The sequence below is a fragment of the Akebia trifoliata genome, chromosome 12 (assembly GCF_017979445.1).
Source record: "Akebia trifoliata isolate Shusen 1 chromosome 12, ASM1797944v1, whole genome shotgun sequence".
Classification (NCBI taxonomy): domain Eukaryota; kingdom Viridiplantae; phylum Streptophyta; class Magnoliopsida; order Ranunculales; family Lardizabalaceae; genus Akebia; species Akebia trifoliata.
Window position 1 is genome coordinate 8,525,175 of NC_141386.1, and position 25,302 is coordinate 8,550,476.

At 33.6% G+C, this 25,302-nt stretch overlaps 1 pseudogene; it reads right to left on the reverse strand.

The window, feature by feature from the left end:
* Positions 1-3,126: 3,126 nt before the first annotated feature.
* On the reverse strand, positions 3,127-23,903 carry LOC147388855 (DEAD-box ATP-dependent RNA helicase 15-like; annotated as a pseudogene).
* Between the last annotated feature and the right edge of the window lie 1,399 nt (positions 23,904-25,302).

The window sequence follows — 25,302 nt, forward strand, 5'->3', positions numbered from 1 at the left end:
TACAACACAATACATGTACTTGAGATGACCATGTTGGGGCTATCCAATAGTTAGGAGAATAATCATCTTTTTCTTGCTCCCAAACAACAAATCTCTTAAAATCAAAAGAATAAAATAAAAAATAAAACAAAAATAGAGAGAAAAGTGTGTTTTTCACCAGAAGTTAGAGAGAGGGATTCAAAGAACCTCACCTCCAATCTCCAGCACAAAACCATTGATTTTTAGAGAGAATGAGAGCTTTTCTGAAGTTAGAAGGAGAGGGAGTTGCTTGCTTGAAGTTAGAGAGAATGAGAGAGGGTTTCACCCTTGCATGACCTTTTATGCCTTCAAACCCTTGCGGAGAGATCAGATTTCCAGCTAGACATCAAAGACAAAGAGATTTTCTGTTTGATGTTGAAGACGTAAAAGGGTACTATTTTAGTTTTTTTTCGAAATAGAGAGAGTTGAGTCACATGCATGGTTTTTAAACTCGGTATTTCGTATCGTCTCGTTCACCGCCGATACCGAGTTGACTCGGACGATACGTCTCGTATCGTCGAGTCGTCTCGTTCAACATTGAAACAATGATTTTTAATCATTTAAAAAATTTAAAAAATCTGAAAAATTCAGGAAAATTCAGAATTGATTCCTATTAAAAAATGAATCCCAAAAAAATATAAAATTAAAAATAAAATTCATAATATACATATCAAACTAAATTAATTAAATATTTATATTGTTACGTTGTTTCATTTTCATTGCACAAGTGCACTAAACTTATTTTCCAAACACAATATTTAAAGAGCATCAAACTTACCATCAAAAATATCAATTAAAACACTAATTTCAATTCGATAAAAATTGGTATTATAAAAATTGGATCGACCCTTATTGGAATTGGTTTTTATTCGATCTCAATATGATGTTTCCAAATTGTTTCAATGATTTCATCATATTATAAGTATGATTTGACATATAAAATACAAAGAAGCAACATTCCAAAAAATAAAATACAAAGAAACTTCACAATTATGTAACACAATTGACCTACTTTCTCACATTTTATCGGATAGGGACACGATTGATCCATATTCCATCCGATAGGTTACTGCATCAAATTCTTATCAGATCTAATTTTTATTGGAACCCAAATCTTTAATCAATGTATGAAGTTATCTAATAGGCACAAATTGGATTTTGGATCCATTGACAGCCAAACTATTTTCAGAACCCAAATCTTCAATTGATATGAAATTATCGAATTTGAATGGATCGGATTTTGGACCCATTGATTGCCTTACTATTGAGGGGATCATAGTAATTTATGATCCTAAGTATCCGATTACATCAGTAATTAGCAGTTGAGAAGCATCTTATATTTGCGATTTAGGAAAATGGCCCACAATTTAATGGTGTTGATTCAATGTACACCATTGGTCCATCACTAATTTCAAAAATATTCGATAAAACTCGGTTAACTCGGATGAGATTTTGAAAATCTCGTCCGATACAACTCGTTTGTCTCGCGAGTTAACGTAAAATCTGTGATGTCTCGTATATCTCGTTCGTATCGTCCGAGTTTGTGAAAATATCGTCCGAGACGACTTGCATATCTCACGATACGCGGTCGTCTCATGACTCATTGTGAGTTGGTCTTGTTAGGCTGCGATACTGAGTTAACTCGGGCGATACGTCTCAGTCTCGGACGAGTTTAAAAACCATGGTCACATGAGATAGAGAAAAAGGGAGATGGGAGGTTTTTAAACTTGTCCGAGACCGAGACGTATCGTCCGAGTTAACTCGGTATCCGAATTGAACGAGACCAACTCACAAAGTCATTTTTTGACCAAGATTTACGAATCACATTCAATTTTTTTATTTGTCTCACGAGACGTCCCAAACGTAACGGAAAACTTGTCCGAGATGACTCGGTATCGAAGCTGAACGAGACAAGACGAGATACCGAGTTTAAAAACCATCATGGGAGGGAGTAAGCAATGGGAGATTGAATTTTGTTTCTAATTTTCACATCATCGATATTCATAATCGGATTAATTTTCAGCACTATTTATGTGGAGGGATAAAAGTATGGGTCTTACAATTGATTAGACATTTGTATTATAGAAAATTATTTTAATTTAATTGGATTTTATGTTATATATATATAGGGAAATGTTCAGCAACAAACATTTTGGCAAAACATTTTCAAACATGGTTAGAGGTTTTAGAATGGGCTGATTTTTGGTGAGGATAATCTCTACGGTGAGGAGATCATCATCACCAAAAATCAGCCCATTCCAAAACCTCTAACCCCATCAAAAATGGTTTACAAAAAATGGACGGTCCACGATTTTTCAACTTGTAAACTGGGGCTATAAGTTTTGGAATGGGCTGATTTTTGGTGAGGATGATCTCTGAGATCATCCTCACCAAAAATCAGCCCATTCCAAAACCTCTAACCCATGTTTTGAAAAATGTTTTGCCAAAATTTTTGTTGCTGAACGGGACCCATATATATAGGTTTTGGAATGGGCTTATTTTTGGTGAGGATGATCTCTACGGTGAGGAGATCATCCTCACCAAAAATCAGCCCATTCCAAAACTTCTAGCCCCAGTTTACAAGTTGAAAAATCGTGGACCGTCCATTTTTTGTAAACCATTTTTGATGGGGTTAGAAGTTTTGGAATGGGCTGGTTTTTTGTGATGATGATCTTCTCACCGTAGAGATCATCCTCACCAAAAATCAGCCCATTCCAAAATCTCTAACCCATGTTTTGAAAAATGTTTTGCCAAAATGTTTGTTGCTGAACATTTCCTTATATATATATATATGGTCCCGTTCGCTGGCTAACGGTTTGGCAAACTTTTTGGCAAACTTATATGGGTCGTTGGATATAACGTGATCTGACAGTTTGGATTTAATCTCAGCGAAATATATATTTACACATATATTTGCAGCGCCATCCCTCGAAATATAATCATTTTATTTTGAAGCCCTCCTCTCTTTAAAACTCTCTATTCTGTTCGAACAGAACTCCAAACCCTCTTATCTTCGAACTCTCTCGCTCTCTCTCTTCTCACTCGCTCTCGCTTTCACTCTCACTCTCTCTCACTCTCTCACTCTCTCGCTCGCGCTCTCTCTCTCTCTCACTCACTCACGCTGCCTCTCTCGCTTAAACCTGATCGAACCCTCTCTCTCGCTCTTTCATTCTCTCTCGCTCTCGCTCTATTCCTCGCTGCGACTACCTCTCTCACTCTATCATTCTCTCTTTCTCTCTCTGCCCTATCATCTCCAGGATGCATCATCTGTGGTATGGGAAGCATTAAAAGATCAAATGCAATCACAGGACCTGCTCCTTCACCATTTGGGTGAGATCACTCATTGTTACAGAATTGTAGAATCATTCTTGTTTAAATCAACTACCGTTCACGAATTTGGTTTCTCTTGTTGGATTGTTTATTGAATCAAACAGCATTTTACCTCCCCAAAGCTATTGCAACACGGCCATCTCAGGTTTCTTAGAGGAGCTTAGTAGAGCTGAGGGGGTGGAGTAATCGTTGCGGAATTAGTTTGTATAATGAATTGGTTTGTTCATAGAGTATTTTTTTTTCTGTTTTTTTTTTTCTAATTTATCTTCCCGCCAATATGTTTTTTTGACTTATTTTTGTTGTCCCCAAGTGAACAGAGTTTTTTTTTTCTCTTATTCATGAGAAACTGCAGATAGTTATTTGTATCAATATGTAAGATTGTTAGTGATGTTTGGAATCAATTCCCTGTCTGATTTATCCCGTTATGTTCTAATAGCGTAATATCTCTCGAAACACCTTAGACACCACTTGGTTGTGTTGGGCATTCTTTTCTCAAGGGTCCTTGTGTAGTGCCATGGGTAGTGATCTGCTGATGGGGAGTGCGAAGTAGTATTTTCAAATACAAAACAAGTTGCAACAATTAAATCGCTTAATAAAATGAATGTGTTTTTTGAGTCAATATATGTTGATGATCTAATACAAAAATGGGACAACAGATTCCAAAATGGTGATTACGATGCAGACGGAACTAGTCAATGAATTGTACAAGTATGTTAAAGAAGAGGTCAAGATTCCTATGAAAAATTAGGGATATATGAATAGGGCTATCAATGGATCAAGTCTTGATTGGATCGGCGTTGATTTGGCACTGATCCAATAAGGATTGGATCCAAGATTGATCTGCTAATTATTGGATTGGTTTTTTTTATATATCAAAACTCAATATTAAGATCTAGATCCGATCCATTAACAATTGGATTGAGTAAAACCCGATTTTATATATAAAATCTTAATAAACTTTCACACATCTCAACAAATACATAATATAATTTATATATTTTCTAACATATTATCGGATCGGGACGTGGTTGAATCAGGTCTGATCCAATAAGATATCAGATTGAAACCTTATAGGATTGGATCCTTATCGGAATCCAAAACATCAATTAAGATCTGAAGTTATCAGATCAGTCCAATCATTTGACAGCCCTATGTATGAAGCCCAGAGTGTGTATTATGTGAAGGATGGATCTATTTAACATAGAATCACTTCCAATTCCGAGCAGAGACATGGGAGTGTATCCATATGGCTTTGTTATGTGGGTTACATAAAACAACAGTAAAGGAAAAGAGTGTTTCTTTGTTATTATGAAAGTTAGGAGTTCTTGTAAGAAGAATTGAAGATTCAGCAAACTTGTTAATTCCAAGAAGTGATTACTCATTTTAGTTTGCCACAAATACCTTAATGACCAGCATACCATTTTCTAGATGATTTTGAAGTAACAATCAATTGAGACTTCACCATCAAACAGATGGGTAGAAAGTAGGTAATTGGACAATAGTTCAAATTGTTGAGATGGTATAACCAGCAGAGACCAAGGGTATGGATTGAAAATTAACCATATGTTTCAATATTTGCTACAATTACGACATAGACTACACGATAAGTCACTTTCTGGGGAGGCTATGGCTTGATTTCATTGTCTCCACAAAAATCAAAAACTAAGAAAATGAATCGTGGCCAGTATTGTATTTTGTTTTTTTCCACGGATGGCAGGGCCACTCCACCCCAAATAGGACTCAGATGGCACAACTGCATAATCTGTGCATATGAAGTACTAACTCATTGAGCATCTAATTCAGAAATACAAATACATGCCCAGTTATCTATATGGGCATACTGATCAGATGTAGGACAATAATGTTGTGGGAGAAGTAGAAATGCATCCTAGCTATCCATATGGTTGGAAGTTTGCAAAAGCGCATCTGAGACCCTACTTTCTGATAGTGAAAAGCTTACAAGGAAAGAATAGAAATATGTTTAAGGTTACTTGTTCATCCCTCAACACATACAGTAGGTACCATGCCACCTTTCTGCACCCATAATTGTGCTACTGACACGCATGAATGCCTGAAGGGTGAACGTCATACGTGTATATGAGTATGGTTCTTCTATCCAGTCGTATTTGGGCTAATGTGGAAATACAAAATAAGTTCCACCAGCCGCATGATACAAGATGTATCAATAGATATATAGACGAGGATCTTTGTAGCACCAGAGTGGCAATAGGGTTTGGATCTGCACGCTTTGTAAACTTGCAAGAGATCAGAAAAAAAGGGTATGTAAACAAAACGTAAGGTCACGAAATTGTATGTTATGGGAATTCTATTTTAACTAATACCATAAACACTAATAGTGTGCAATTAAAGAGATTTGGAAAAGGGTGTAAAAGCTAATAATTACTTCATTTTAATTAACCCTTTTGATTAAGAAAAGTTACAACACAAGGGGGCAATTTAGGAGTAGGAGAAACAGCTCTTGTTTGAGACTTTTGCATGAGGATCTGTGGGCCGCTTACAAAAAAGCTTTGTGTGTCTCCCTTTGAAGCACTAGATATCATTGTGGAGTCCTCTATGGCCCTGCCCATGCCCACTAAATGAAATCCAGAAAAATGGTTACCCCAAATGTCGTAAGTGAACTTGTTTCCAAGGCTTTCCTTTTCCTCTACCTTTATGCTTTTCTCCTTGCCGAGATTAGATCCTGGAGCCCGAGCATGGGGAGTGATTGGGGCAGAAGGACTCACCAAACCAGGCACACGATGACCTGTACATGGAAAAGTAGCTGAAGGCAAGCGAGAAAGGCAGCGAGAGTGAGTGTGAGAGTGAGAGCGAGAGTGAGTGTGAGAGTGAGAGCGAGAGTTCGAAGAGAAGAGGGTTTGGAGTTCTATTCGAACAGAATAGAGAGTTTTAAAGAGAGGAGGGCTTCAAAATAAAATGATTATATTTCGAGGGATGGCGCTGCAAATATATGTGTAAATATATATTTCGCTGAGATTAAATCCAAACCGTCAAATCACGTTATATCCAACGACCCATATAAGTTTGCCAAACTGTTAGCCAGCGAACGGGACCTATATGTATATATATATAAACACATAAAGTTACGACATGTTTTGTCTTATACAACCAAAAAGGTTTGAAATGAGCTGTTTTTTTGCAAGGATGATCCTCTCACCATAGAGATCATCCTCACAAAAAATCAGTCATTCCGAATCTTTTTGCCCATATAACGCAAAATATGTTGTAGCTTTATGAGTAGGTTTATGTGTCTACAGATCTTGGCCTTATTTATATATGTGGGGAATGCTAATGTAATTTATAAATTAGGAAATGTGTTTTCATTAATTTAAAAGGATAACATCGACTAACATACAATTAATAAGCATTTTCTTAAATTCATAAATAAGGAAATGTTTAAAAAAAAAATTCCAATTTGTTTCATGTGGAAATGTTTTCGAAACCAAGTGTCATTAAAATAATAAAATAAATAGAGCTTATTTCAAACATTTGATCTTATTAAATATACAAATTAGATAAATTCAAGGCATATATTTAGGTGGGATAAATTAATTATGGTATGTGTCACACCTATTTTACCATAGTTGTTCCTACTAAACCAAACTACGAATCATACTCATTCTAGAGCGGCAAACCATAAATCCAAATTTGAACCAATTAAAAACCATTATCTCGACAAACTTGGCATGAAATACCCATAGTTGGAAGCAAATCAGTTTTAGCTATTGTTTGGAAGCACTAGGTCAGACCCAATACATGATCCAGAGATGTAGGTAATGTATGTTAGGTGCACAACTTATAGAGAAACATATTTACCCTTTTTTAGTTTATAAATAAATATTTCAATTGATTCATAACTGTTTGTTACTTTTGGCAGTGCGCTCATGAAACCGAGACATTGATGCTTAATGATGATGATTTACGTGGATTTCTAAGAGGTGATGTATCTTGTAATGTTTAGTTATGTTTATTTTGAAAGGAATTGTGGTGAGGTGATGTATCTTGTAATGCTTAGTTGTGTTTATTTTGAAAGGAATTGTGGTGAGGTGATACTGTTGTATGTACCCTAACTTCTAAACTGAGGGCTATCATCTCTGTTTTGATGCATTGACTAGTTATCTTTCAATTTAGATGGAGAAGGCATAGAACAAATGCCACATATTATGACTAAAAGTTTGATATTTGAACAATTCTATATATTATGTATCAATCTCAAAATCATGAATGCTTAAGTTAATATTATCTACTTACAACCCATGTATTATGGCATTCTTTGAGTTCACACCAAGCCAATGATTATTGTATGGTTGGAATATATGTGCAATGGTCTCGCCAAAGTTGTGGAACTAGTGTTTTAAAAATTGGATTGGCCTATACGATCTAACTGGGTCGGATTAGGATTTTAATAAATATCGGTTTGGTGCTCTAAGAATTGTTGTTTACTCAAGAATCATTAGTTTGTTTTAACTGGTGGTTCAATTGTCTTCTACTAAGAACTGGTTTTGAAAATTTTATATTTCCAATTTTCAACGAGATTCAATGATTCATTATTAGACTCTCTTGTAAAAAATAAGAAAAATCTTAGAAAATTTGAAAATCAATTATTTTAGATTTGTATTGAATTTTATTACTATCAAATAAATATAAAAATCTACAGAAACTCTAATTATTATATTAATAAATAAAATCTATAACTTTTTTAAATTTTTTAATAGAAATTTTTAAACAAATTCAAAAACCTTCTTAAATCTTAATTAAATAAAAAATTCACAATGATATTTACAATTATTAATGTAAATAATATTGAAACTTAGGATGTTATGCTACTTTAAAATATTTTAGTTTTTAAATCTTATATTTTTAATTTAGTCAGTATATACTAATTTTTAGGGTTCTCTTTTGATGTACATTTTATCATTATATATAATTAGTTAAATTATGAGATAAAACCCATAGCTTAGTTCGTTTGATAGATTGCAATGCAATTTTGATGTCGTGTGTTCAAATCCAGCTTACCTATTGAAGAAAAAAAATATTTGAAGATGCCAACTTAGCCTAAGTTGGTAAAAGCGTATGGAGAGTTGATCCTTCAACCTAAGTTCAAACCCCATTGAACCCATTTCCATGTTGACAACTAACCACCTTGCTAGCCGCAAAATTTCAATCGATCATCGATGCAGTTTTTAAAACATTATGTGGATGTATGTTACCTGAGACATATGTGAGTCTTGATTTTCTATAAGTTGAAAAACAACATCCTCCTGAGACATATCATGAGAATTTGTAGAATTTTCATAGTACATCTAATGTTACTGCCCTACCCGAATAACAATAATAAAAATCTTAGAAAATGAGAGAAAACTCGATTTAATCAAACTAGTGAAAAGTGTCATTTTTGTTTATTATGTTAATGGTATCCCACTTGGATGTATGGTGATGATTCATGTGGTCTTAGAGAGGATGTAATTACGTGCTATTATTCACATAATTTCCATGTTTAAGAGAGGTTTGAGGTAGGCATACATTGTGAGCTCAATGGGACAAATGTGTATGAGTCTCAAAAATTCCATAATGTATGGTAGGGATTCCTTTGGCCTAAAATTCTCATTGTTGTCTAAAGTTGAGCATGGGGTACAATTCTAATCTTGACAGAAGATCCAAGAAAACTAAAAACTAGAATCAGAGCAAACTTAATACACCATACAACCCATAAATAGAAGCAAATCTACTATAGGTTTTAATTGTCATTTGGAGGCATTGGATCAAACCAAACACATGGTCTAGAGATGCATATATTAACTATAAGGTGCATGGCAAAGTAGGGAAACGTACTATATGCAAAGGCATCGATTTTCTCTGGAAGCTCTTTTATATCCACCTCAAACTACTCTTGAACCTGAAAAATGACACAAGTAGTGATATGAAATTACATCTGGAATAGACACCACTAGCATATGAACATATAAGGTAGTTTTGGCTATTATAGGATTTTTGGATTTGGTTAGGAAATAACATTGTAATTCAACTTAGAAAAGATCAAGATTTAAATAAGATAATAGTGAATCTGATTGAGAACATCTGATTTTGAAATAGATGAGACAAAAGTGATAGAAAGTCCTTTGGGACCAAACCAACTGGCCTTACCAACCTACAAGAGAAATTGGTAAGTAATTAGACAGTTTCACAAAAGATGATTAAAGGAGTTAAAAGAATAAAAAAGAATGGTGAATCTACCTTGTGTAAGTAAGTATTTGCATAATCAGGCATGTCATAATTGATAACAATATTGATGCGTTTAATTTGTCCAAGTTGTAGATTATGATCAAATAGAAACAAAATAAAAACCTTGGCAAACAAGGGTCAAACCACAGAGACAACGTTAATCTGATTATCTTTTCACTTTAAATCCAATCCACGTCCAGCAAACGATTTAAAAATAATTTTTGAGATGAAATTATCTAAAATAAACGAATAAAAGAAAAAAATTTATAATACGATAGAGAAGTGTAAATCAGTCGGATCCACTTTCACAAGCTTTATCAATGATTTTTGATCAGTTATTTATTTCGATCCACTAAACAAAGTTAATGTTTGTGGATCAGAAAATCAAATAGTTATAATAGAAACAAAAATGAAAGTATGTGATAAATTAAGCCAAGATTATAGAATAAGTATTAATAGTTCTCTATGAAGCATGATTCATCTTGAACTTATCAAATAATGAATCATCAAAACTTTGAGAGATAATCAATAATAAATCCAAAAAATACATACTTAACAACTATCACAATAAAATGATTAAACAATTATGAGATTATGATAACAATAAAAATATTGATAAAGTCTTGCTCTGGCTTCCTCAATCGATCTAACGAAGAAGTACGCTAATAGTCATTGTAAGAACAATAAAACAAAGTAAAAAAAAAGTATAATATAAAAGAGAGAAGAAAAATAAGAGAAAATGATTCTTTTATTACTTGTTGAACTTCGAAACCGGTAAGGGTTCTTCAATTACAACTCCTTCAAAAACTAAGAACAAAAAAGAAAATAAAAACTACTATTCTTCTAATTCACTAGGTGATTTTAACTCTTAGTTTGGTCTCCTATTTATACAGAGACCAGATTAAGGTTTCTGTGGGAATTAGGATTTCAGAAACATTTTATGCTTATAAAAATTCATAAACCCTAATCCATAACGAATGTTTTTCAACCGCCAGCCTTCAACACAAATTACGAGGCAAGACTCTCTGCTCTGACCGTACCACCCTAGTCAACCTGGGCAACGCGGTCGGCCTGGGCCCACATGACTTGGGTTTTGGTCAATTGACTGCTCCCGATTCCTTGATTGCAATGTATGCTTCAATTATTTTTATTAATTCCAAAAAATTTATGATATTTCCTGTTACACGAAATTAAAAGTAATTAATTCCAAAATACATTATTTAATGGAAATCTATGAGAAATATGGACTAACAATTCATTACGTTTAACAAAGGGATTTAACATGCAATTTATCAGTAAAACTCATGCAATAATGGCTCTAGAAATCATTTTCTAAACCTTAATCAGCGTTCAATGTCAGTTCCCTACCCACCAAATTTGTCACCACAAAAATCCTTTTATGCCCTTCTTTGAATCCCTTGTAATGTGTCAACCTATGCAAATTGCATTCCAATCTAAGAGAAAATTCAATAATGCACTCAAAGATTTCCATCAACTAGTTGCATAAGATTTGCTCGAACCAACTACAAAGATTACTTTTTTACTATATGAATTCAAAATGAAATTTTATGTCACATCCCAAAATCCTAACACGAATTTCAATGATTCCTCTATTTAGAATCTCTAGATGTGAATAACTATCCAACCCATTTTAACACATAACATTAAACAACATATACTATTTAATAGTTACAACTCAGTAAAAATATAACTTATAACTAATATTCAGAGTATGCAGAAACTAACATAAAATCTAAACATGATCCATAATCCTCAATCTCATAAAAGAAATACAATGTCTCTAAACAAGTACAAGTCTCTGAAGATAGAAAGTACAGACAACTACAAAACTCTAAAATCATCATGCAACTCATCCTCATGCTGGCGGAGGTTGCAACTCATCAAAATATTTCTTCATAGGAACATTCTCAAAAGACTCATCATAAACAAGCTCATCAACAGTTGAAATATTTGAAAGAGTGAATGGAAGGGTGAGTAACGAGGAGTTACTCGACAAGATATATATCGTTATAACAATTAGTCACAGCATGCAATATATAATCATGACGAACACTTAAATAATGCATTTTTTTATCATAATATAACATTCAAATAATGATTAAATAAAAATAGTAAAATATTTTTAATACAATTTATCATTTCTGTAGCTACGTGATTTTCGAGTTCAAAGATTGCCATCACGTGGATCTGGAATCCCCACCATTCTTTTTTTTAAATAGTGTGAATGGGCACCTGAAAAATAATTTTAAAAATTAATTTTTTGTAGTGACTCTTGTACGGATTCGAAATGTTAGTCTACCTAAGTCTAGGTAAGGGTTTGATTAGAGACCGGAGAAGGTGTTAGGCACCCCTCTCTCTCCACCAAAATATGGTAATCTTAAAAGACATAGTCATTTTAAAAAAATTAAAAAAAATTAAAAAATACAAGTTGTACCACCTAAACGAAGGAGATTTTAATTTTGGTCTATGTCATGAAAATCACCTCATTGAGAGAGTGAATTTTAATTATGACTTTACTTTAAGATTAAACAATTTTTGAAGAATTTTGGCTTCAATGGTTATGGGCCCATTCTTTTGAAAGAAGAGTCCAAATACCTTGGCCTCAAAATTAGTTTTTTGTGGTGTGTGCAATAAATATTTGAGGGTTTAAAATATTTTTCTTCCGAAAATGGCTACAACCCTTACACTTTAGATCGAATCGGAGCCTGATTTACCAGAGGTAGGGGATGGTATTCATTGCATCCTATGAATTTCTAAACTAAAATTAAATAAAGGAAATGGGGAGATAGAAGAAGAAAATAGAAAGGGAGATTTATGTGATTTAAAATCATATTCTAGATCCATTTTGAAACTTGAACTTTCATTCTTATTCTCATTCTCCTTCTTTTCTTTTCTCGTTATTCTTCTTAGGTCCTTAGTAGAATTGTGTGAGTATTTTTCTTAGAGAAGATGAATGAGAAAAAGAAAGAGGGTTGAGTAAAAATTTTAAGTTTTTAGAGGGATTTAAGAGCATGGGGAATTTTATGGAGAAGATGAGAATTTTATGGGTTTTGAGGATTTAAGGTTAAAAAGTCAAAAATAGAAGGTTAAGAAAAAATGGGATGAGGTTTAGGTATGGGATGTTTGGCATTTTAATGTTGGGAAGGGATAATTAGTAAAAGGAGATATATAGAGTTGTTTTTTACCCATGCCCATGGATAAAATTCAATTAGATTGGTTAGACAACTCAGTCCTAAATTGAATGTTGGTTAATGTCGAAGGGTGTGGGTGTTAGTTTAAAAGAATGATTATGTAAAGAGGACAGGTATTTTGATTTTGAAATGATGAAAGGTATTGTGACATGTGTCCCAAAGTGGTAAACATATCTAACTTTTTAGGAGGTTAGATGAGAAAATTAATGAAAAGGGGTATAGTATTGTATGGGTGTAGCTTGTGATATTTTTTGGATAAAATGATGGCGGTAGATTATGACATGTGGTGTAGGTTGAGGTGTGGGTTGATTAGCTTTTGAGGGTGATGATGAGGTTAGGTAGAATGATTTTGAAAGGGTTGTGGTGGTGACAAGTTCCACCTTGATGATCATATGTAGTGTGAATCTTAATTAATTAAGGTTATGGATATAAATATGGGCTTGGGGTTGAGTAGGGTTTTATTTAAAGTGGGATTTTGCAGGTTGGGCTTATGATTTGGTTGTGACCTAGGTTAGAAATTACATTAGTATTAGCTTAGGTCTAGGGTTAGACTTAGGCTTAGGTTTGGGGATGAGTTGGGATTGGCTTAGGTTAGGGTTTTGTTGAAAATTGATTGGATGAAGGAACTTTGAGATTGAATGAGATTAGATTGATGTATCTTTGACGGGCTTAGGATGAGATGGTGGGTTTGGGGTTAGAATAATAAGGGTTTGAGAAGGTGGCAGGTTTTAAAAACATTATTGTGGGTCCATACGACTTTTAAAGGTCTTACGACCCTTATTTTGAATAAAAGATCTGAGTTTTAAAGACTTGAGCCTCAAGGCCCGTTGACGATTTTTTTGGATAAAAACATATTTTGACCCCTTTTTAGTGGGGGCCTGTTCAAATTGGGGTATCTACAATTTCTATCTTAAAAATAATCTATTACATCTTTAAAATAAAATCATTTATCTATCATCACTAAATAAAGAAAAATGCATAATACAAACACGACGGTATAATTGATAAGAGAATTGAGGAACACGTCGATTTAACAGCCTCGACATGGATAATCAATATTCCAAATTCCTCATGATGTGGAATCCCATCATTTGCATCTAATATTTTTGTCAATCGTTGCTACCATGCTTGGGTGACCATTTATCTAGCTCAAAATTGATTGTTGACCAAGGTTCAAATACTTGGGCCAATTATGTTTGTTATTTATCTGACGACTATACACTAAAAGTAATCACCAACTAGCCCATAAGCAAACTCCACACATTTAAGCCTATCAAGAGATAATACATGTGGACCTCGACTACCTTTACACTATACAAAGATTACATTTATACACAAATGTTCTCAATAAAAAAAATAAAAAATTTTCGGATATCACAAGTTGTACTATGCTCTAAGGTATTCCATAGTATGTGATAGTAAGTGCTATCTAGATTGACCCACCGTTTTCGAAAATATAGCAATGCATCACTTTTTCTAGATTTTGTATGACCATTTTCTAGTAAATAAAAATAGTTCTATTTTGAGTAAATATATATAGTTTCTTGCTATCAAAAATACAAAGAAATGGTAGTGCCCTCCAATCACTTATGTCAAAACATATATCTATTTATCAGTCAAATTCCAATATCTTCACATGGTAATGAGAACATGAGATATTCATCCATTCATCTGTCCATCAATCATACCTCTAAAGCTATTGTCCCATTCAATCAAGAATGAACATAAGTTCTCACTATCCATCTATCAATCAATCATTTATCTTTCTAAGTATCCATTAAAGTATATATATATTTTATAAAAAAATATTTATGATTTAAAGTTATCAATCAATCCCATATGATGTTCTTGATTGAGTAAAAAAGACTTGGAAATTGCAATAAAATTATAAATAGTTAAAGTTGTGAAAAAATTTGACTAAGTGTTGAAAATATGATTTTTTAAAATTTTATCAAAATGAAAAACAACCATTTGAAAAGTGAAGTTAAAATAATTATAAAACATTGTCTAAAATATGAGATTTTATTTCTAAGAATTAGTCCAAATTTGGGGGGGGGGGGGAGGGAATATTTTTCAAGCACAAAAAATAAATGGAAAAATCAAATTAAATATGACATTTACTTAAATGTTTTTAATGAAAGTAAGTGCTGAAATTGGACATACTAAAGGGGAAAACAATGCGAAATGGATTCTTTTGGTGCCACCGACAGAAAATATTCTAGAGATGGAAGAAGAAATTTCTGATGGTGGCAAGGTTAGTGCCATCAACAAATGAAAAACAACATTGATTTTTCTTCAAAAACTTATCCAATTTTGCCACAAATTCATCCAAATTACTTACGATAGCTTTCAAATCCACAATTGATTTATGTAATGATCAATTCATATTACATAACATATGATTTACCGATAGAAATATATTACACAACATATAATCTACCGATAGAAATTAAGAACTTACTAAAATCATCAAATGATGCATGATTTTCTTTAAAGAAATCACTCTAAATTGAAAACATAATCAAAATTATATATCAAAGATTGATTTCTTCAAAAGATTAATCAAATCATGTTTGATCGCGTCTTCTAGGAAAGATCAACTCCAGTTTGGCTCGAGATGATCACTGTCATCTGATCTCAAAACTTTTCCTTTGGCCAAAACAAAATCTTATTGGATCAAAGCGAAGCTCCCAGGAAAGTAAGACTTATTTTCTCCTTCATCAACCTTCGGATCGCTCTCCATGGCTCTAAATATGGTTTTGATCTTGGAGGTTCATCCTCAAATTTTATTGAATCTAATTCCTTGGTTCACCTCAAAGTTTACGACGAAACAATTGACTTTTTCTTTTACGTCAAAGTTTGACAAAATTTTTACCTATATGATAACCTTGATGGAAGGTGGGTGAAAATATGATCTATTTTAGGAGAGGAGAAATAAGAGAAAATCTAGAAATTTCTCGAAGTATTGGTACTTATAGTGTTTCTAAGACACAACTATAATTTTCATATTTGTTTAACCCTTTAGTCAAAACTCGACGCTCCAGACTCGAAACTTTGACAATTTAGACTATATTCTTAATAATTTTTCATCATGAGTATAATAGTATGATCGAATTTCCTGAATTCTAACTCCAACAATCATTCCCCCTTTTGGATACAAATTTGACATGAAATTTGAGGATTTTACCACTTTTTCATTCGACCTCTAATTAAGATGTGTTTACAAGTAAAGTATGTTTTTCAACCCTTTTAAATCTATTGATTAAGTGAGATTTCCTCAGAAGTTTCTAAATCAAAATTCATACTTTTAAACAGTAGTAGAAACTCAAAATTCACAAATCATATCTTCAAATTTCCTCGAGATACAAGTTGAATTTTCTGGTTGTTACATTTTATACCAATCATTGTTTTTTTTAAATTTAAGTGTATGACAACCATTCCATCATTTTAAATATAAAAACTAAACCTATATCAAATTCACCAAGACTTTATTCCCATCAACTATCTCACATTTATTACATAATAGAAATGATAGTTTTTTATAAATGTTTTGCCATCCATCTTCAATTTAACAAGCATAACACAACTTTGTAGTCAATGAAAGTGTCTTAATGTGCCTCAGTGTCACAGCCGTGTTATTTCAATCATGTAGTTGTGCAATACCATCAATGAGACCCGATAGTTGGCCTATCTTATCTTTGAGTAGCTCAATACGTTCCTTGTTTGTATGTAGGGGTGGTGTGGTTGAAACGGGTTGGTCCGAGGTACTTTTCTCTCATCTTGTCATTGTTCGCATGAACTAAATGGAACTGGGGGAAGAGCTTGGTGTTGAAACCAACTTGAACCTGTAACCAATGTAGTTTTGATGCTAACTGTGCTCTGATACCAATTGTCACGGCCATGTTCTTTCAAAGCGAGGTCGTGCGATTCAAGGGGTGCTAATCCACAAGCAAGCTTGTAAAAATAATATCCACACACACAATACGTAGCTAGCAAGCAAGAGAACGGGGTAACACGAGGTAAAGCCCGAAGGCAGCTTTATTGATATAATATTGATTACACGATATAACATGTTACAAAAGCAAATAGGTGCGTTATAACTAACCGATGATCTATGACACGTGGGATTCCACATAGTTTGGCACGAGGGCTTGAAGTTAACGTGGGTGTAGGCTAGGAATTGGGAAATACTGAATACCCTACAAAGTATATGTTAAGTCTTTCCTAGGTTTCCCGAAGGAAATATCAAAAGTAGAGGCCAATCATACTCCCTTATTACTAAAATGCCACTAAGCTAATAGATATGCCCTGGCACGGGACTAATATGGTTTCATATGTGAACCTTACATAGTATTATATAAGTACTCCTGTGGCGCCCCGCTAAACGCTGACACAAATCCCCATGTCAGATCTCGAGGTACTAGGTGGCACCTCGAAATTTCGGCATGGTCTCCTCTGTTTATGTTAGCATTCCAAGGCGTTTCAACCTGCACCTGATAAACGACATACAATCCTGCATATATATATACAAAATATAATACTAGCGGAAACCTATATACATCTAATAACGTACAATAAATCAGAGTGCGGAAGAAGAAAATTTATATACAAAATTATACAGAGATTCCTCACTCTAACAGAATTCCTAACACTCAATATAAAATCCAAAATACCTCTAGACGAACAGACACCACTAGGGGATATAGCCCTAGTACTTACCAAGTGATGGACTCTAGTTGTCTATCTGACCCACCAGATGATTCTCAATAGTTTTCTACACCTACCTCGCTAAGCTTCGAATCTGAAATTAAAAAAATGGAGAAGGAAAGGGTGAGTAACAATGGTTACCCAATAGGGAATCAAACAATTTCTGCCAATAACCTCTCCTAATATGAACGAATAAACATACTGAATCATTTTAAAATATGCAAAGTTTTACAGAAGAAACTATGATTAGCTGGTACATATAGCTAGGGATGAGCAACTAAACATTTTAAAACATACATTACATCAATCAACAGTACTCACTATAACATTTTCTTTATATACAAATATAATTGATCAAATGGAAACATTAAACATGCATTTCATTTTATATATCAAAATAAGACAACAAATACATAATACACAATGGTGGAGTATTGGAATTAGAGACTTGGGATTCACGACTGGATCGCTCCCAGTCGGGACATGATGTTACAATTCTTCTCTGGTTTTTAGTTTCTGATTTTGTGGCTGGTCGCTGTTTACCACGCTTGGTTGACCATTTATCCGGCTCAGGCTGGTCGTTTGACGTGACCGTAAGCAATGGGTCTCTTCGATGTGTCAGAACGTTCGACTACTATAGATTGTTAGTGATCACTGACTAATCATCTTCGTCTATGCCTATCAGGCGTGCATGTGATTCCCAAATATACAAACCATTCGTATACGACCACCTTTACATTACAAGTTCACTGGTAAAGATAGAGAGGAATAATCCGGATTCCAGTTGTGACTCCACTCTCATACGCGTCTCATACCACGTATGAGCTTGGTGGTCCCTACCGTACATCCCAGGATAGTACATCACTCCATATGATATGACGCACTATCCCTTCAGGCATTCACAAACTCTTTAACAGCTCACAAAATAGCTACATATGTATATTATTTTCATTTAAAAATAAAAAAGAAATTAACAATACAAGGTTGAAAATAGATATCCAGTTTCCTACCATGCAAGTGTGGCCACCCGGTCTAAAATAAATAACAAAACGGAAACGTAAACAGCGCCTCGCACTAATAGAAAGTAAATAAACATGCAACCAGTAAAATTATCCCTGGATATCTGTTCACCAACCTACACACAACACAACAACGTAAAATGCAGACATCACCCATCGGGTGTGACTCTGACATTTTACCGTTTCATACCCTTTTTCCCTTTTTTCGATTTTAACAATTTTCAATCTCTTCAATAAAATATCCATTTTCTGATATTCATCAACTCAATATGAGTTCATTGAATATTAAATCACATTTTCCAAATACAGAATTTATTTCTATCAATAATATTGAAAAAGAATACAAATTTCATATCAAAACGGGGTCCGAGCAGTGCACAAGACCCAATTTATGAAAATAACCCGTTAAAATACCCTACCCACGTATAATTTATTAAAAATACAATTAAACATATCAAACATGCAATTTCTGGCGTGAATTTTTTAAATAACAAAAGAATTCTATATTTTAGAAATACATCTAAATTTTTTCGATAAAATCCTAAATGCAATTTTCACAATCTACTAACTACTATAGAAATTGAGTGTTCCTTACAATCTCTAGACGAAAGGATTGAAGCACGTGCACCTACACGGAAATCGAGGTGATCGGCACAGAAATCAAGACGGATTGAATTTCGAGATGACTGATTTTTGAAATCGACCCAGTGGTTTCGAAGATCTCGATGTGGTCGTCATTTCTCCCTTATGAGGCGGAGGACGGTTTGACCCCAAAACGGATGAAAATCGAGGTCAAAGTTACGAAATCTCCGTATCCAAATACGGCTGATTTTTGACGATATTGGATGAAAAAGAAATTGAAATGGAAAGAGGTTGGGTGGGTTTTGTAGAGAACGTAGCTGCGGAGATTTCTCCCTTCTGTGTCGGAAGACGGTTTGACCCAGAAACAGACGAAATCTGATGTCGAAGTTTCGAAACCCCCATATATGTATACGGCTGATTTTTGACGATACCGGGTGAAAGAGAAGATGAAATGAAGAGTTCTTGGGTGGATTTTATAGATGTCAAAGCTGCGGATCTTTTTCTCTTCTGCGGCGATGGTCGACGGCGAGCCGTTTGCGAAGGATCTGAGGTAGAAGATCGGAGGAAAAATAAATTTTTTTTTTCGTTTTTATTTGTCGCGCAGCTGTATGGACGAGTTGGGGAAGATGAGAGAAAAAAGAACTTAAAATATTATTTATATAAAATTTGGGACGAATTCGGTATTTCGCTTATTGTTTTGATCGACGATAACTTGAGCATCCGGACTCCAAAACTGACAAATGAATACTCTATTTTGCCTAATTTTTCATTTCGGATCTAATGGTATAGTCAATTTCTACAAATTATGTCTCCATAAAAAATTTACATTTTTGGCCTGAGGTGACTCCTAAACTTCGTTTTCATTTTTGACGATAATTCGATTTCCTGATCTCCAAAAATGACAAATAAATAGTCCATGTTCAATACTTTTTCGTTACGAACCCAATGGTATGATCGAATCTTAACAATTCTTTCTCTACCAACAAGTCACTATTTTAACCTGGTCCGACCTGGTAATCGAGGATTTTGCAACTTTTATATTCGGACTCGCATTTAAGCGTGCTTACAGGCTAAAATATGTTTTTTGATCATTTTGAATCCAATGGTGAGGTCAGATTCCATTAAAAATGATCAAAAACATCATAAAGTTTTACCCCTAAGTCCCACTTTCAAGATTTTCTTAAAATTCCACTATTTATTTTTCCTCGAGGTACGAATTGAAAATTCGGGGTTTTAGAACTCCCGGGTGACTCCAGGGTGAGCTATACCTAACTCTAGGTGTTAGAATGTATAGCCGTCACACTCAAGCACACCTCAAGGCGGGGTGTACCGAAGATACCTTAAATAAATGTATTTTATTTAAATAAGACTCCAATTTCATATTTGATTCACATCTTTACATATAAAAAAAAGTTATTTAAAAAGTATAGTTTTTTACCATTAACATTGTTGAATTTTACATTTTTTTCATTTTTATTGACATGAACTTAAGCTCAATAAGGGTATAAAGTTGTTCTAAGACAGAGCATATTTCTTTAGGACTGCGTTAGGACTAAACCAAGCTCAGCCTGAACCCGCCCATTGATAGCCCTAGTCATGGTTCATAATTATTGGAACGAATATGCCAATAAAAAAATTAATCCAAAACATTGAATTTTTCAAAAATGTGTGGAAATATATCACCCAATGGAGTATCGATTTGTTCCTTGAGAGAAACATTCCTCTAATATGTCATTTTAAATCTTGACCCTAGTTGTTGTTAGCTTTCTTCTATATTTTTTTATTCCATCTTTTTCCTCTCTAGTTTTTGTGTTATTGCTGATTATTTTTTTCTTCTTGAAGTGCTAAATACTTTAACTTATTTATAAAACTCATGTTTAGACATACTATGATTATAATATATTTATTCATTATGATTATTTTTAATAATTTTATTGTGATTTGCTTCACTTAGGCGTACGCCTCACCTTGTGCCTCAACACTAGGAGCCTTTTGCACCTTTCACCCCTAACTACATTGGAATAAAATACATGCATATATTTTCTCAATATTCATTTACAAGAGGAAGCTCTCATAATAAAATTGGAAAATAAAACACACAGACAACCCTATAGGTATGGAAATCTTAAGGTCTTTATAAATTTTACAAATCGAAATAAAGTTCTTGAAATCCATAAATGGGCCTCACACATCCAAATTAAGCCCATTGGTTAATATAGACCTTTTAAGGATTGGATTTTGGGTTTTCGCAGACAGATAAAGCCCATGATCCAACAAATCTAAGCGATCCATATCAAATATTGGGCCCTACATCCAAATAAATGAGTATGGCCCACCAACAATCCATAGAATCCTTAAAATCGGATTTGGACGAATTTTGTCTTTTAGATAAAGCAATCAAAGCTCTTTAAGTCAGGGCATAATTGAAAAGTTAAATTAACTTTAAGTCTATAAATACCAAAGCCTCCCTCATTTGGAGGGTGTAAACACCCATTTTTGCACTCACCTGATTAATCAACTTATCAACCCGATCGCGACGATTCCCAATGATGGATGATTATTACATGCTTTATTAGTTACTAGATATGTTTCAGAAATTCAGATGAGATATCTCAAACAAACAAAACTGTAGCAACCACGCTACGCTAGAAAAATATGACCCAAAACATATAAATCATTTTTCAAACAAAAAGAAGCTTTACGATAAAAATCACTAAAAAATGACCAAATTACTAAAATACCCCTAACATCAAAATATCCTTAGATCCTACATCATACTTAGGAAAATCTTTTTAAACACATAAAACGACAAAATGAAACCAAATAAACTATTTCGTCAATTTTCACCAAATTCGACAAAATTACAAAAATGTCCCTCATCGGGTTCACAATCATTTCATGCCAAAAAATTCATGAGTGACACAAACCGATAATCCCATCAAATTTATTATGAAAAATTAATTCCAAAACATCAAAAATGACTTTTCAATGCAAAAGTCCTCCTTAGGGACAAAACCATAATTTTTCAATTTTAACAATTTAAAATTCCAAAAATAAAAAATATACTCTTTCATTGTACATAAGAATTAAAACCCTAATATAAAAAAATCTAGTCAATCAAATAAGACTTAAGTCAAAATACTAATTAAAATCTTAATCTAAAAAATCTAGTCAATCAAATAAAACTAAAGTCAAAACCCTAATTCACTTTATCTAAAAGAAACCTAATTAAACACCAACTCTTCTAAAAAATCTATAAATATGAGCCTCCACAACCCAATCTCACAGGTCAAAATAAATCCTAGGAGAAAGAGGTCAGAAACACCCCCGAGCCTTTCCAAAAATCCTAAATCCGAAATCCCAACTTCCTACCTAACATCTAAACCCCAATTTTTGCTAAAAAAACCGCCCAAAAATCCTTCAAAAACACCCATAAATCTTTCCAAAAATATCTATAAAAAAAATACTCAGATTTAGGAGAATGATACCTCGTCTTGTAGATCGAAAGCGGATCTAATGAGGAATAAAAAGTAGGAAAACTCACACGAGGATGCTCTCTGTCAACTCTGAGGGAACCAGTTATCGCAATCACCCAAGTAAATTAGGTATATTTTTATTTTTATTTTTTCTAGGTTATTTTTGCAATGTAATGTTTTGAGAATAGTATAGACCGACATTCACCGGGCGGGGTTGATGTCTAACACCTTCCAACCCCGTAACGTGATCCCCGGATCCGTAATTTCTTTTTCATAGATTAGTGTTATTCATCTGTTTAGAATCATGATTAAGTTCCTAGACCATAATAACTAGGTGGCGACTCCTAACACCCAAAAAAACAGATCCACAACCCGCGGTCGAGGGCATTTTCAGAGGGGCCAGGGAATTACTTTCTTTTAGAAGATGGAAGTTCTCAAGCCTTCCTCCGAAGACGAAGCAAAGCTCTTCAAGAGAGATTCGAATTCTGATTCAAGAGAAAATCAAGTTCAAAAGCCATTCTAAAGAAATCAAAAAATCTTTCTTAGTCGACAAAGTGCGAAGTCTGGAGAGAAGAAAACTACATAAACGTCTAAAGAAAATAAAGCTTAAGAACCTTTCTTCAGAAGTTAAAAAATCATTTTCAACTAATAAAGTGTGAAGTTCAGACAGAAAAAATATATAGAAGCCTCTACAGAAGATCAAGTGTAAACAAAACTATTGTCAAATCAACCTTCTCAACCGATCACATGCAAAACCCAGAGAAAATAAAGCTACACAGGTGTCACCATTATTTTTGTACTTGACTGTTAATCAGAGGAAAATGTTGAGATCTATATCTTCTTTTTATCAAAATCAATATAAAATCGTTTGCGGTCTTATTTCATGAATCTCAAGGTAGATTTGTGAAATTTATTGTTGACAAGCCCCATCAAATAATTTAGAGAAAATTATAAATAGATTCCTACAAGAACGAGCAATATGAATAATATAATTCCAAAACTTTCTACTTGGGACATCCCATAATGGATGCAAATTGATGGGAAGTTACACTCCACAAATAGCTTGTTCAGTTTGGCTGTTTTATCCATACTTTTGACAAAGAGGACAACTTGATTGAAGTCCAATGCATCCAAAAGATCGTTCAACTAGCGGTTTTTTTATAACTCGACCAATTTAATGTAGTGTTGTCAGGAGAACATATACATGTGAGAAAAATGTTCATAAAAATGAAATACAATTCTAGTAATCAAATGTAAAATGATACATGTACGAGACCATGCAATGTCAATTCGGCCTCATTGTCCACACAAATTTTCATTAGCTGAAAGGAAACAAATGTAAGATTAAAGAACATTAGAAGTTGTCCTTCAAGATAAGAGAAAACTCAAAATATATCAAATTATCATTAGGACAATGTAATTTTTTTAAAAATTATGGGGACAAGTGCCGCCATTGTACATCTGCCCTGATGTACCTTAGAGGTTGGTTCAACAATAAAATGAGTGATATGGGTTTGGTCCCTCTGCTCGTGTATTCGAAATTTTGTGGCTTCCTAACTCACCCGATTGTATATTAAGAAACTTTTAAAAAATAAATATATTTTATATTTATTAAGTGTTGATTCAAATAAAATTATTTAATTTAATTTAATTTAAATAGTACTTTTTGAAAATTATTTTAAATTTGTTCAATTTTTTGTTAAAATGAAAAAGTAAGTGATGTGGATTGGAGAAATCGTAGTGGTTGCTGTCTTTTCACTTGGATTGAAGTTTGCTTTATGAACAAAATGGTTTTGGCTCTTTGTTTCAAATATTTTGTAAAATGTCACATTGCTTTCTAAACATTTTTGGAGGGATTTTGAAACCTATAAATAAAAGCTTATTCTCCTCTCTTTCTTCATTCCAGAGATTCTCCTTGAGAGTCCCCAGTGGATATTTAGCTATATGGGAAAAATTAAAATTTTGGTTTATATAATATAAAAAAGAAAAAAAAAAAGGAAAAGGAAAAGAAAAATAAAAAGAAGGGCCCATCCAAATATGGATAGGCTCTAAAATTGGCCCAAGGGGTGTCAAATGGGTCCATGGGTTCTCGGACCCGAACGGGTGCTTAGTGGTTCCATAATGTGCCTATTTGGATTTTGATGTAAAGGGTGCCTTCCAAGGGTTTTCACCAAATGGACACCTTCCAATGGGTTCCTCTGTCCACTTTCCATTGGATGTGACCTTTGAGATTGTTCTCTATATATAAGATCAATTCTGTAAAAAGAGATATAAAAAAGTTTAATCGCTCTTCCTAATTTTCTTCTATTTTAAACTTTTTTACTATTTTCTACAAAAGAGGTTTTTGTGTGATTGATTTTCTTTTAGTTAGTATAAACTTCGAGAGAATATACCATTTTGGTAAAACTGGGCTCTATTGTATCCAGAAGAAAAATTTGCCAATAACCTGATTGCATCTTCAATTTCAAATGGAGTGGGGGCATCTATTGTCTATAAAACAACATAGATTACTACGTGTCTCAAAGCAATTTCCATTATTCTGTTTTTATTATTTTTCCTCTACCAAATTTCAACAGAAACTTTTATAGTTTAGAACATTTAGGGACTAGTCCCATCCTAAAACGGTGTAGGGAAACCTGAAAACCTACAATATTAGGGTAAAAGAAAACAATTCCATGCTTCTATTATTGGATTTAAATATTTGCCAATTTTTTGTCT